The 14,864-nt window shown below is 32.5% G+C and overlaps 1 protein-coding gene and 1 long non-coding RNA gene across 2 annotated transcripts in view; both read right to left on the bottom strand.

Moving 5' to 3' along the window:
- LOC123536023 (glutathione hydrolase 1 proenzyme-like) overlaps nt 1-7,197 on the bottom strand; it is a 125,967-nt gene extending 118,770 nt beyond the window's left edge. The window contains exon 1 of the mRNA XM_045318795.2: nt 7,094-7,197. The gene's annotated coding sequence lies outside the window, so the exon portion shown is untranslated. The remainder of the gene's footprint in view (nt 1-7,093) is intronic.
- Nucleotides 7,198-8,584: 1,387 nt separating this feature from the next.
- Nucleotides 8,585-11,075, bottom strand: LOC128550187 (uncharacterized). The gene is made up of 3 exons (XR_008368162.1): nt 10,552-11,075; nt 9,824-9,957; nt 8,585-9,172 (listed from the first exon to the last, which is right to left on the bottom strand). It is a non-coding gene; the product is annotated as an uncharacterized LOC128550187 (long non-coding RNA).
- Nucleotides 11,076-14,864: the final 3,789 nt, after the last annotated feature.

Below are 14,864 nucleotides of genomic sequence, written 5' to 3' on the forward strand. Positions count from 1 at the left end.
ACAATTATAACGTCAAGTGGATGCATGACTTCTGGTTTATTACTACCCGGATAGTCAAGCGTAATTTGTATAATAATATTTCACTGAATATGTAAGACAGAAAATATACAAGATCTTTTTGTGTTTTTGTCTGACCTACTAAGGAATTAAACCACAAAGCAAAAGGGCGTCAGCCCAAGTGGTTAAATATCATGATAGCATTTAAATGTTGCGACTGCTTTGAATAATTGATAAATAACAAATGGCACGAAAAGTAGTAATCATGATATTATCCATCATAATATTGCCATACCATCGCTATATTCAGTGAAATTATCATAAAAGTTTGTTTTAGAAAAGTGTTGTTAGCTTTGGTATTAGTCGTTGGGACTACTTTGGTATGTACCTCAATGTTATGTGTATGAAAATAATCAGCAGTGACTGCAGTGTCCCGCTTACCAATACTTAATGTTGTAATTCAAATACAAATTATATGTTAAATTGGGTTGCATGAGTTATACTAGGCTATCAAGTATATTTTGTCTACGTATAACAAAAACAAGATGTACTGTGTCAAGTTGTGTTTTTTTCAAATAATGAATAACATAATTATGGGGTGTTTCTTAATCCTGATCTATATCTTGTCATTAAATACATTTACGATTATCTCTTATCACACTCGTTACCTACGTGATGGTCCTTATCATTTAAATATTTCATATATTTACTCTAGTTTGTTTTTATTGCGGCCAAATTTGGATACTTATATATTACACTTTTGAGACGCATCTTTCATTATTTTGTTTGCGAAAGTCTTTTATTTGTTTAAAGATTTTAAAACTTAAAACTTTTGATACAAGTACAAAACTTGTAATTGTTTTAAAGACATAGTATTATGAAATCGAAAACGTGGAAACTCAAAAGCTTGCTAACATGACAAAAATAAAACTGTTACAGGCTCGGTTTGATTGATCTTGTATATGTACGGAAATGGAAATGCAAGCTACCGTCAAAGACTTCTGGCTCTGGGTTGAACAGAACTTAACATTTGCACATGTATAAAGTACTGGTGCGTTCATACGGTGACATGGGACCTTCACTGATATCCAGAGTACAATTCCACGAAAAGCGGCTTACGGTCCGGGCTTTCTCGGCTGTCATAAAATTCATCAAAAGACGTGATTTCCATTTTGAACTAGGTCAAACATAATTTCTAGAGTAATCCACTTTTAAACGAGTCACAAACTTTGAAACTTTTTTTATGTTTTTACATTTTCTACTACCATTCTCTTTACAAAAATGGTGATACTATAAACATCGGCAAATATCTTGAGGTTTGCTAACAGTATGCACGCGCTTCCACTTTACATAGCTGCCGCTCTCAATTTCCGGTTATTAGCGAAAAAATATAAGGATGATCTAGTTTTGCTTATATCATTTAGGACAGGAAATAACGCAATTTTCTGTAATTACTGAGTATCATTTTAAGTGACAGAACTTCAAATACCGATGTCAAAAGATACAGATACCAACAATATCTTTTGGATTATTACATAGGTATTTCCTAACGCTTAGCCAATAAACTGGCCAAAAGTTTAAATAACCTTAAGGACGAGCTGGCAAAGTTAAACGAAGTTTGTTTTAAAATTTGACATTCGTTTGAACCTGATGTACTAGTATAAAGGGTAACATTTGTGCGACAAAGACATGAAAAAATAATCAAGTGAAATTATAAGAAGCTATGGACTGAAATCACCTCTCTACCTCATTGATGTACTGTAGTATTTGTTTTAGAATTAGCATTACATTTCTAACAGTACTGATTGTCTTGTTAGTACTTGTTGACAGGGAATTTTTTTTTACTTTTTACAATAGATATTCATTGTGAATGTAATGTATATACCTCAATTTAATTTTACTTACTAAAATTTAAAGAAAGCTGAAAAGGAGGAAATGTTGCATTCATCAATATTCTGTTATTCTAATATTTTAAACGAAACATTTTAAAGCATTAAACCCTTTGTACAGCTTCACCAATAACAATTGCACAGCCATATCAACAGAACCTTGATATGATCCTAAATATGTTTAACAGAAGCTTCCAAAACGGTATACGCTACAGAGCTTTTTTACATCAACATCAGAATGAAACCCTTACATTATGTTATGTTTACAGAATGAACCAAAGACAACTACGTATGTCTGATCAAGATCTGTACTGTTCGCCATTCAGTCAGTGCCTTTTTTCGATAGACTGGTAAACACGCCTTATAACAGTTAATGGTACTGTCCAAATTGAAAGATGGACAAGTTCATTATAGTAAGCAGTGTAAGGGCTGATTATTTTGAAACAGCGTAATGTCCAAAATAGTATGAGACGCCATCGGTAGTTTCTAGATATTTTAAATGTGCTAAACCCTTACACTGCTTTATTTCTATAATAAACTTGTTCGTCTTACAATTTTGACAGTACCATTAACTGTTAAAAGGGGGACTTACCAAAACGATGCTGACTGAATGGCGGATAGTGCAGATCATGATCAGACTGCATGGATGTGCAGGCTGATCATGATCTACACTAGTTACAAAGGCAGAATCAATCGTGTCCAACATGGTAGGGTTAAAGACATTCGTGTTTGCACAAAGCAAAATCAGCTTTGACTATAACAGACACAACCGTTTTGTTCTTCCATGAAGGGTCAATATTAGGACAGCCGACACCTTGTCGATGGTTTGTTTAATTGACCCTAATAGCTATGAATTATTTTAAATAGTTAACACCTATAATCATATATTAAGTATAATTATCTTATTGTACATACGGACAACGTCCTAGCTCTGATAAATATGGCTGAAATTTACCAAAGACCAAAGAAAACTCATTTGTTATAACATACAAAGTAAAGATAAGTATAAGTATTCTACTTTTCAAACAAAACGTTATATTTCTTGTTACAAAAACAATCCATTTCGGACATAAACAATGCAGTAGCTATTTTTGTTGAAAGCATGACTTCTGTTCCTTAAAGAACGAATATAAAGTTTAATCATCGTACCAACGCTTATAGTACAGAAAATAGCATGATAATGCTCATTCCGCTATATTGCAAGGAATTTAATAATTTCTTGATACAAGTCACTCATTGTCTGCGTCTCTACAAATAGACAAATTGATGTGAATGACATTATTTTCATACCAACGACACCAGAGATCATTATGCTAGGGTAATCATTGGATCCTCTGTCGCTATGGTAACGCCAAGTAGGCACGAGTGGGGCATCTTGGCGTGTAATTGACATTTTTGACAAATCTCTGTGTCTGTATGACATTTATGCTGCTAAATTATCGTAATTCTAGAAGATGTCATTCTGCAAAACTGTATGTCATTGCCAACGTAGTTTCCGTTCTATAGCATAATGCATAATGTGCATGAGACGTGTTATCCAAGTCTCCTAGTGTCTCTTTAATTCCAGTTACTTCGTAAAACCGCTGGTACACGAGTATATATCAGTTTTTAGCAACTGTGTGTAAGTTATTTATTTTTGCATGTGTAAGTAGGTTATCCACATACAAGTTAATAGTCTTAAGTAGATAATGCAGACGTTGGTGTTTCTAAAATGATCACTCTATTAACACGTCACACTCTAATTTTATATCTAAATGATTTGCCTTTTCTACATTTATATACAAAAGAAAGTGAAACTATAAACATCTACAAATTTGCCAAGGCCTGTAAATAATGTGCATATCAACCTTCCCTTTCAGCTATACACTTAACAAAACTTCCAAACTATACTGTATTTTTCAACATCTTCCATACTGAGTGAAATATATTTCGAAATTTCTCACATGTTTAGAAATTTATGAAATATATTAAAATTTCAATGGAATAGAAAGTATTTTTGATAGATTTTATTTAATTTTGCTACCTCAACCATATGTTAAAAAAGCACACAAATAATTGTAAAAATACCTAAGAATAACAAACAACCTGGAAAACAATGAGAAACATATCAACTACCTTATCTAAACATGTGCTACATAAATTTGGAATACGAAAGATATTGCAAAAACTATTTGGGGACCGTTAGATGTTTTGATTACAAGTCAGCTGCAGTTCTTAACTTCCTGTTATTAGTGAAAAATGTAACTGATGTTGTTCGTTTCATTTAAAGAGATAATTTCGCAATGTATGTATCTACTTCAGCTAGCACTTAAAGCGACATATCTGCAAAACACTGATGTTAAAGTAACCAGAACTGAGAGCAGTTGTTGAAAAGGAACGATGACAGTGACATGTGTCCTACACTTTGGCCAGTAAACTGGTAAAAGCTCTAACTTTGCAACATAAGATAGACAGATTGTTGAAATATACAACGGGTGATTAGATATGCGTTTAGGTCTGATCACTGAAAGGGAATACACTTGGTGTCTTGAACACGAAAAAGGCAGGCGAATTCATCAGCAACTTTGGAATTCAGTCATATCTACTGCAGGAGTATGATTGTTAAAATAGCCTTTACTGTTGTATTTAAGTATTTTTAGAATTGATGATTGAAGAGCTGATAGCCTTTGTTCAATTTCATTTTTAATTATTGTGCACACTTTATGATCGTAATGTATTTTCCATATATCAGCATCATTTAACCTTTTCAAGTATAACCATGAACTATTCATATAATCAAACATATAAGTTTACAATTCTGAGGACAATTTTGCATGAATTATTTAACTGTTATTTGAAGAGTTTAGAATTACAAATGTGATGCAATGCACTAACTCTTTGGTATTGCGTAATCAATATCAATTAGCCAGCCATATTACAAATATTTGGCCACAATCCTAAAAGCAGAAACTTTATCGCCAACAAACATTCTTTTTATCACTTATGTTTTCACCAACGACAATTATATATGGTAGATTGCCATGGTAACATTTCTTACAAGCGGTACAAATGTAAAGATACTATGCTACTTTCGGGGGAAAAATAACAATGGCGTATAAGCCGTTTAGTTTGGTGCTGAAGACATTTAATTATAACTTTTCGAAACGTGAAAGGTACTAGAGCTGGCAATATATGTTATATTGGTTAGTTATACAGAACAATATTCAAAACATACGTAAACAAAAGACGTTTGAGTGAAATCAAGCTCATATATGGTCCCGTAGAAAAATAAAATCAAGGTCAAAATGATTTAACCCTTTATTTGTGCTTACTTGAAATAGATTTGCTTGCTATTTTATTATCAGGTTCTCATAAAAGAAATCGCTTTATACTTTCATATAAATTAATGTTTTTTATGGATTCGCAAAAGTATTATTATTGGCATATAATTTATTATAATTGGTGTTTCCTTTATTTTTTAAGAAACAAAACAACATAAATATTTATTTGACCATTGTTCCATTTATTGAGACTGATTTTCATACAGCGACAGATAAACATAGACAGCAAATAAAAGGGTTGCTTTGTTTTTAGAAATGTAATGGACAATTTATTTCCTTTTGAAAAGCGTCACTTAAATAACAGTTATTTCTGTCTTGCCCATATTACAGTTAGAAGTGCCAATTTAGATACTTACTGTTATCTAATAATGGGTTATCAATTAAACATAGCAGTTCAGAAAGGAAATTTGGACTATTCAATATAATAAGGTTAAAATCGTCGACAAGTGCCAACCATTATTTTCAAAAATATGTAACACTTCAAAGTGGAATTATGTTCAACATATATTGTTTGATTGTACATAAACAATTTCTTGGCTCTGATGGGTAAAGCTGACATTTACTATTTAAAATCATGAAACAAACAATGTAAGGGTATATGTACTTTTCTACTTGTCAAACAAATAGTTCAATTATGCATTACAAGGACATAAGCCATTTCGGATAAAAACTTGCTACATGTAGTAGAATTTTTTGTCAGAAACATGACCTTTATCTTGTGAAAACAATGTATGTTATTTTCAACAAATAAACGGCCATTTTTATAACAGAGAATTAATTATTTTCCCTCTAAGGCATTCATTAAGACCACAGAAGTTTTATCCGGTTAACTAACAACAAATAAAACATGATAATGTCCATTTGGTCATATTGCGAGACCTGAAATAATTTCTTTATACAAATTACCTAAATAATGACGTTTATGTATGGACCTCAGCGAATTAACAAATTGACGTGAACGGACTTTATTTTCACACTAACAGGCAGAAAGACCATAACACTACCTAACGGCATCCTTATTAAACCCTTTCCTACATATGAACCTTATTGTAAACTATTCGTTCAATGTTTGAGTGAAGATAACCTTTAAACCTTCCATTCACCCAAAATGTGGGGAAAAAAAAATGAAATGAGAGTATTCAATAATTGTAAACCACTATATGTTTTTATCAGACTTAAGAAGCGTCTCGCACACTTTATTCTTATAAGACATTGATTTTGTACTGCACAATAACTTCCCTTTTGAGACATTGTTTTTGTACAGTATTTCAACCTCCATTTTGAGGCTTTGCTTTTGTATACAATAATCTCCCATTTGAGGCATTGTACATTTAAAAAAAAAACAGTCTTTTTAAGACATTGCTTTTGTACAACACAATAGCGTGCCTTTTAAGGTACTGCTTTTATATAACACAATAACGTCACCTTTACGTCATTGCTTTTGTACACAATAACGTCTTTTGCTTTTGCACAAGATAATAACGTCTCTTTAATTTCAGACATTTGTACTATGCAATAACTTAATTTTCGAGACATTCCTTTTTTACAACCTAGTATAGTTCCTGTTAATACATGGCTTACTATCAACTTTCGAGACATTGCTTAACATGTACTAAATATACTTTACAATAATTTCACTCTGTTTTTGTATTATACATTTAACCCATGCGAAAAAATAAAAGTACTTTATTTAAGTACAGTTTAAAACTGTTTAAAGGATTAAACAACTTTACACCCTGCAACTTATTTAAATCCGCAGAGCTTGGATTGGATTTATTGACCTAAAGTGTAAATATATATAATACATTAGCATTTTTAATCATGAAGTGAAAAATATTTCTTTTTGAAACAATAAAATAATTGTGAATGAAAAATAATTAATCTCACCATGTACTTAAATCCAAAAATAGTTTACATTCAGACTGTCTTGTGTCGTTAAATCACACATAAATATAATCAGAACCGGAAACTCGCACTTCAGCACATTCTAACAGTCTTAATACGCGCGTGTCTCTGTTGAAATACAACTCTTATTTGGCAAGACATGTAAGGAATTTGCAAATAATAATCCCTGACATTTTAACAGTGTTACAAGAGAATTATATATTGTATTGAAGTGCGTTCTACTTTACTGTATTTAAAAAGTTAAAATATGTTTAGCTTTGAAACATAGAATGTCAAAGCCTCTGTTTGTGTGTGTCTGAAATGAATTTTTAATGATTACAATGTTTTCAATTTCAAGACATTCTAGTGTCTGCAGCTTAAGTACCTATATAGAAATTAAGAGAAAATGGGGAAAATGAGTTATGAGTTATAAGTTTAAAAATATTACACCTGAAAATTGTGCACGTCTTCAATTTCAAGTCTAAGAGAATAGAGCATCTTGGAATACTTCTCTGTATTATATCATTTACTGCTACATAGTTTTGACACACAGGTATATCATTTACTGCCACATAGATTCGACAGACAGTTATGTAATTTACAGCCACATAGGTTCGACTGAAAAATAAATATTGGTGCCAATTAATATAAACTGAAAACATTTCATCCGAAAGATGTTGTACTGATTGTTATAAACGTACAAAAATGGCCTAAGACCACAGTTATTTTTACTATATGTTCTATATAGGCACTGGACACTATAGCAATTTTGCATGCATTCCAACCCCTATAAAAATACCTGAACTCAACAGAACTATCCAATAGATAAAATTCCAGCCACAGTAAAAATTGGGTTGACCGGCTCTTTTTTCCACCATTTTGAACCAAATCACATGCGTATGAAGAATACTCTCTAGATGGCCGCAAACAGGCAAAACAGGCCCTATCAAAAAGTCATGTTATGCATATTCTGACATTTGCATTCTGTCAAATTGTACATGTACCTACTATTTCATATCTCCTCTATTAAATCATGCCATTTATTGCAGGTCTTTCACTCAAAATTTCACCAATATTCACCATCAAACAGAGGAACTATTTTCCGCGTAACCACTTCCGTATAACTGTGGTCTTGTGCCTATTTAGACCTATTTTTCTCTCCAAACTAAAAAATATTTTACCAGTATAATCTCAGATGTATAGCAAATTAAATCTGAAAGTTACACCTTTGTTGAACTATGCACTAAAATTTGACAGCTTCCAATGTTACACATAGTATTGGTCAAATCTGAGCAAAAAAAAAGTTCGAGTACTTTTCAGATGAAAAAAACGCAAAATTCTATAACTTTTTTGTTTGATGAGATTTTCACCCAAAATAAAAAACAGCATGTTTCCTTAATATACATCTATCCAAATTAAGAGCCACTTCTGATTACAATATCACTGTTCCAATTTTAAGGAAAACTATTCATATTACAAAATGCACGTCAAAACGCGGAGTCTACTCACACGAAAAAGTAAAATGTGAACTAAGAAAAATCCTGTAGCTGTCAAATTTGCCCTTTTTAAGCAGCTCAGTATGTGGCAAATATGAGAATGAATAGCTTTTGTACATATATGTGTCATATACTTTTCAGTGATCATTCATTTATGGCTACCCGAGGTAAAATGAGCCAAACAGCTCTGAAAAATCCAATATGTGAGCTTACTAAAAAGCTTATGAGTCTTTCTGGAATGAATATTTCACTCAAATCTTACAGTTTACAGGCATTCAGTGCACTCTGTAAATGAAACATGCACACCATGACCATTTACACTGCACAAAATCTTACACTGTGTATCACAGCTGAGCATTCTGGCAAAACAGCCCCTATCTCTATAAAGAATGATTTTAATGTACATCACTGCCTGCTGAATGTTCCAAACTGGCTTAATTTCAGCAAAAACCTAAATAAATATCAACCTGAGAAAATACAACTGGTGCTCCTAATTTTTCCTGTGACTAATATCAATGGAAGTGACCCTTCGTGTGACCGAACCAGGATCTTCTGTGTGACTGGAAGGCCTTCGGCCGAACAACATCTGAAATACGAGTCGAGCTAGTCATAATTTCTTAGAATGAATACTTAATCAGTTTACATGATTGTATGTATGTGCAAACTATATTTCAAAACAATCTGACTGCAAAGAAAGTGTAAAATGCTAAAAAGTGCCCCTCAAAGCAACTTTTCTATGAATATTTATATCACAGTCTCCTTTCCCCATACTGAAACTGTCATAATGTAATATTAAACCTCAAATTCAAGTCTTATGTAAGTAAAATGTGTCATAACAAACAGTCTGAATAACAAAACTATCAATCACAAAGCAGTCTGTCCAGTTTCCTTGCTTTACTGACTGCTATATCTGAAGCAATGTTTACTATTTTCAGGTGAAATTAGCTACAATCAGAACTGAGTATTCACACTGGGAATACAGCTTACTGCATCAACAATTATGAACAAATTCCTGTCCAATTTCATGGTAACTGATTATAAATGTTATCTCACTACCACACATGATTTAGAAAGTAGTCATTATGGCAAAACTGGCTGAAATAATGTTATTCCACTACAATTCTATTTTCTGGCTTTTTTCCGCTTGCCGATGCAATTTAACGAAGTCTATTAAATTTTACAAAATCACAGAAAGTACCTGATCTTGATTAAAAGCATCTAAAATGGAATTATTTACCCATTCACAACACCGAACAACTGTCTTCGGTCAAATCTGAGAAGCTGTAGACATATATGTACAAAGGCGGTCAATCCCCGTCTATGCGACAAACTTCACATTGTCCGAGCGCTCTCATTTCAGGTTTTTAGGTACTAAAAGTGTAAGAAATCCAACAGAATAAGTAAATATACAATTCAGGACCTGAGATATGATGATTTATGCTCAATTAAGCATTAAGGAAACCAATATACAAGTCTAGTGTGTGAAAATCTGCCTGTTTTCCTTCAAAATCAATTAAAATATGCCAATTTCAGGCCTAATCTGTCCAATTTTCAAGCCCTTGAACTGATTTTTCTTGCACAGATTATGATTACACATATTTCACTATTCAGAGTGTGTGTACTGTGTAAATTCAAGTAACCAAAACAGCAATTTTATGTAAACAAGAATAGAAAAAAATAAATATCTGACTTTAGGTCAGATTTCCTCAGTCGCAGCTCAAATTTCTAAAAAATAAAAAAATATCACATCGCGGCATTTGTAATACCCCATTTTGTTTTCCGCATACCGGTTTCAAACAAAGAACTTATAAAAATGCATTTCGTGCAAGAAAACCTGCAAAATTAGAAAAAATCCAGAAATATGTAAACTGAAAGTAGGATTTTTCACAAGTTTCAAGTGCATGTATACTTTTTATCCAAACTGAAGCAATTTCAGCAAATGTAATGATTAATCTAAATATTTACCAGATTTCTATGCCTACCAGCCATTCACAGTCAAAATTTCAGCCATGTAGATTGAAAAATAACAAAAATATTGACAATTTACTTTCTGACATTTTCCACTATATCAGGCCTAAGACCACAGTTATTTTTACTATATGTTCTATATAGGCACTGGACACTATAGCAATTTTGCATGCATTCCAACCCCTATAAAAATACCTGAACTCAACAGAACTATCCAAGAGATAAAATTCCAGCCACAGTAAACATTGGGTTGACCGGCTCTTTTTCCACCATTTTGAACCAAATCACATGCGTATGAAGAATACTCTCTAGATGGCCGCAAACAGGCAAAACAGGCCCTATCAAAAAGTCATGTTATGCATATTCTGACATTTGCATTCTGTCAAATTGTACATGTACCTACTATTTCATATCTCCTCTATTAAATCATGCCATTTATTGCAGGTCTTTCACTCAAAAATTCACCAATATTCACCATCAAACAGAGGAACTATTTTCCGCGTAACCACTTCCGTATTGGTCAACCAAGGGCAAATAACTGTGGTCTTGTGCCAAAATGGGTATGGAATGTTCACAACATGTTATATACGTATGGTTTATCTGAATATTTCAAAGCTACTAGTTTGATAGATTGTACGATGTTTCCAAAAATATTATAATTTGCCACAATTAAAGGAGTGTGCTATTACTTCACAAAATCACTCGCTTTTCAAGGTTCAGCTTTGTGGTGGTAGACAAATTATCATTTTTGGTTTAAACAATATTTTATCCATATATATTTACAACATGAAACGTTACATAATTACAGCATGAAGGATTGAGTAGAAAGCAAAACGTATTTGAAACTCTCTCCTTATAATATAAATTATTATTTTTGCATCAACTGTACTCGTGAAAACATTATGTTATGGTTGAACTACTGTTTAACTTTTTTCTGAAGATCTAAATCCCATTCATACTTATATCTGAACGTTTAAGACTATAAGCCTCTACTGTATTCCACCGCCAACATACATAAAACTCTTATCACACCACAAAAAGAAAAAAAATCGTACAAGTAGATCTATTTATAAACATTTTCTACTCAGGAAATGACCAAGCCCTATGGACAATGTAACACAGTATGATATTGTTCTTTTACCTTATTAGGATGGTCAGATACAGTGTACGATTTCGTGTTCAGTAGCAATAATACAATCATTCAAGCATACTCCTGATGTTTCACCGGTTAAATTATACGGCCAGCAAAGCCTTATTAAGTCATGTTTTGACCGATATTACTTGTATTGAGTTTTCGTATCGTTTTGCCCATCGGTTACAAGTCAATCTGATGCTAACGTCTGACCGATACAAACACAAATTATGGATGATCTTTTACAGACAGCTATCTGATAATTACAGTATTAAATGCTTTTAACTCTACAATTAAAATTGTTGCCTATTTCTACATAGTTTCACTTTCTTTATACTTTTCAATGAAAACTAATTAATATAGCTATGTTTAATTTAAGATGACGTATGTTACTCAATTAAACTTTATTTTCTGAAGTCTTCCAAGAATTTCACCTTTCTTATTTCATTTAGAACGCGTGTAAATTTACATATTTTTGAAAAGGTCCTGTAAATCTTTAAAGTTACATGAGACTTTATATTTTATCTAAAGAAAATAGCTTATGAACAAAAAACAAGAGGATCATTGACCCTAAAGCGCTCACCTGTGTACACGGCTTCAAGTGTGTTTGTATAACGTAATGGTAACAACTGTACAAGTACAGAATTAGGTTTCTTCTATGATAGCCTATATAATATGCATGACACACATTTTTGAGCAAAGGGCAATAACTTGAACAATTACGGTAGACAGTTTAACTTTGATATCAAATGCCAAATATCAAGACTATAGCTTTTATTGATTCAGAGAAGATTTCAAAGTTTCTTATAGATAAGCCGCCTATAGTAAGTACATGCCGCACACAAGTGTGTGGTCATTTTTTGACGTTAGGGCAATAATTTGAACAATAATGGCAGTTTTATACCACATGCTAAATATCAACGCTCTAGAGCAAAATTATTTTAAAGTCTGATAGCTAAAAGCCAATTTTAACCAAAAAGACCCATATGTTCAATGAACCGGAACCATTGAACAATTTTGAAAGAGTGCTACACAAAGATCATTTGTGTAAAATTCATCAAAATCCTTTCAGTGGTTTCAGTGGTTTTGGAGGAAATGTTGTTTAAAGAAATTGTTAATGAAAAGTGACCATGTTTTCTGATGAATCAGAAAAAAATTGAACAGCATTTGTAGAAGGTCACACAAGGACAATTTGTGTGAATTTTTTTTAAAGTCGGGCTAATAGTTTTATACAGGAAGATTTTCTGAGCTTCTTCTATATACATAGTGCCAACAGCACAAACAAAATGCATGGTAACAACTTCACATTTGATATGCAGCGGAGACATTTTGTTTCAAAATGCTACAATATTAAGATGTCTTTATTTGCTACTTTTGAAATTATCGCATTAGTCTCAGTCTATCGTGAAAAAATCCCTCATACCAGAACAATTCATTGATGGAAATTGCGATAGATAGACAATTATTTTTACATCGAAAGTGTCACACCGGTAGACACACATGTATGTCTAACTTGTATATTTTATGCAACTTAAAGATTAAATCAAAATGCGAAAGGAACAGAGAATAGATGGATATTGTAAAGAAGTCTATCTGTTCTTTACTTTAGTTTATCATCTTATGCATTTTAAATCATGCAACTGGTAGAAAAGATGATCAACGTTTGAAATAAACTGCGAGGAGCAGTCTTGAACAAAGTATAACAATACTTCGAAAAACAAGTGAGCCGTTCTTCCACACTATGCAAAGAAATGTTTAATAAACACAACCAGCCCAAAATATTTCAAATAATGCTTGGTCCTAGTTATCTAACGTGACAGTATCAATATAAAACATTTATTATTTATATATACTTGACGTGGAACTGTTCCGTGAAGAGAAATCTTCATTTCAAACACAGAAACATTACCTGATTGCCAACTACATGGTTTACCAGTTTCGAAACATCTTAAATCCAATCAACACTATATCCGTACATGTATTTTGAGAAACAGTTGATTAAGTCACTCTAAGGAAACCATCAGATTTTACCAAATAAAGAAAGGATTAAGCCCAAAGGACATTGTAACAACGTTTAATGTTGTTCTACAGCTATTATTAGGATGAAATTCAACCCAGTAACAATATGATCACTCAAGCTGAATCCTTACACCTAATCAATGAAGTTTGCTATTAGAGTAACATTAATCACAAGTTGTAAAATATCGTTTAATTTTGTTTGCATGATTTAACACATTTTCTACTTTTTTGTTTATAACTCAATGACATATATTCTACAATCCGACAATGCATGCGAAGCAAAGGAAAATATCATAGACCATACTAAGTTTTTCAAAGAAATAACTTTTGCAGAAAATTTCCTCTTATTCATTCAGTAAAAAACATCAAAAGTTGTTTTCGAAGCACAGAGTACAAGTAAGTAAACAAACAGCAAAATCTCGGATTTGGTTTTCTGTGCTCATGAACGGTAATGAAATCTGCATCATCCATCACGCCCCCGCCAGTTCCTCCCCAGCTGTAGGGATTTCAATCAATAAACCATAATGAAATGCGGGTCATGATCTAGATACAGGAATAGATAACAACACTGGGTCAACAGAGGAATAAACATGACTTCCAGACGGTATTAGGAAACATAGAACACAATGCAAGCCACACAATTATATTTAAACTAGTGTAAAACCATGTCACATTACAGAAATAAGCTCAAAAACCAAAAATTATCTTCCTCACCAGTACCCGCCATTTGACTAATAAATTCTCATATTTGCGACTCTTAAATAAATTCATCCAAATCAATTATCACAACCTATCACATCCATACTTCCGTTCCATTTTGCTTGTATCACAATCTTCCGTTCAATTTTGTTTGCCCCGCTGACACATGCAGAACACAGATAAGGTTCTTTTCTAAGAGATGGATGGTTATAAAACAAGATTAAACGATGGGGGTTAAAGACTTAAGTTTGGAGCCAGTGAACGAGTTTAAACTCCCAAATGACGTTTATGCAACTGACTGATCTAAAGCCGTACATTACTCTGTGTCCTTCTTGACTTACAATTGTGTATGTTTTTTACTTCTATGTGGTTATTGCGCTCTTCTGTGTTGGTGTAGATGTGTTTTTGAAGTTAAACATATTGGCAATAATGTGTCTTTCATGATATCAATCTAATTTGA

The sequence above is a fragment of the Mercenaria mercenaria genome, chromosome 17 (assembly GCF_021730395.1).
Source record: "Mercenaria mercenaria strain notata chromosome 17, MADL_Memer_1, whole genome shotgun sequence".
NCBI lineage: Eukaryota > Metazoa > Mollusca > Bivalvia > Venerida > Veneridae > Mercenaria > Mercenaria mercenaria.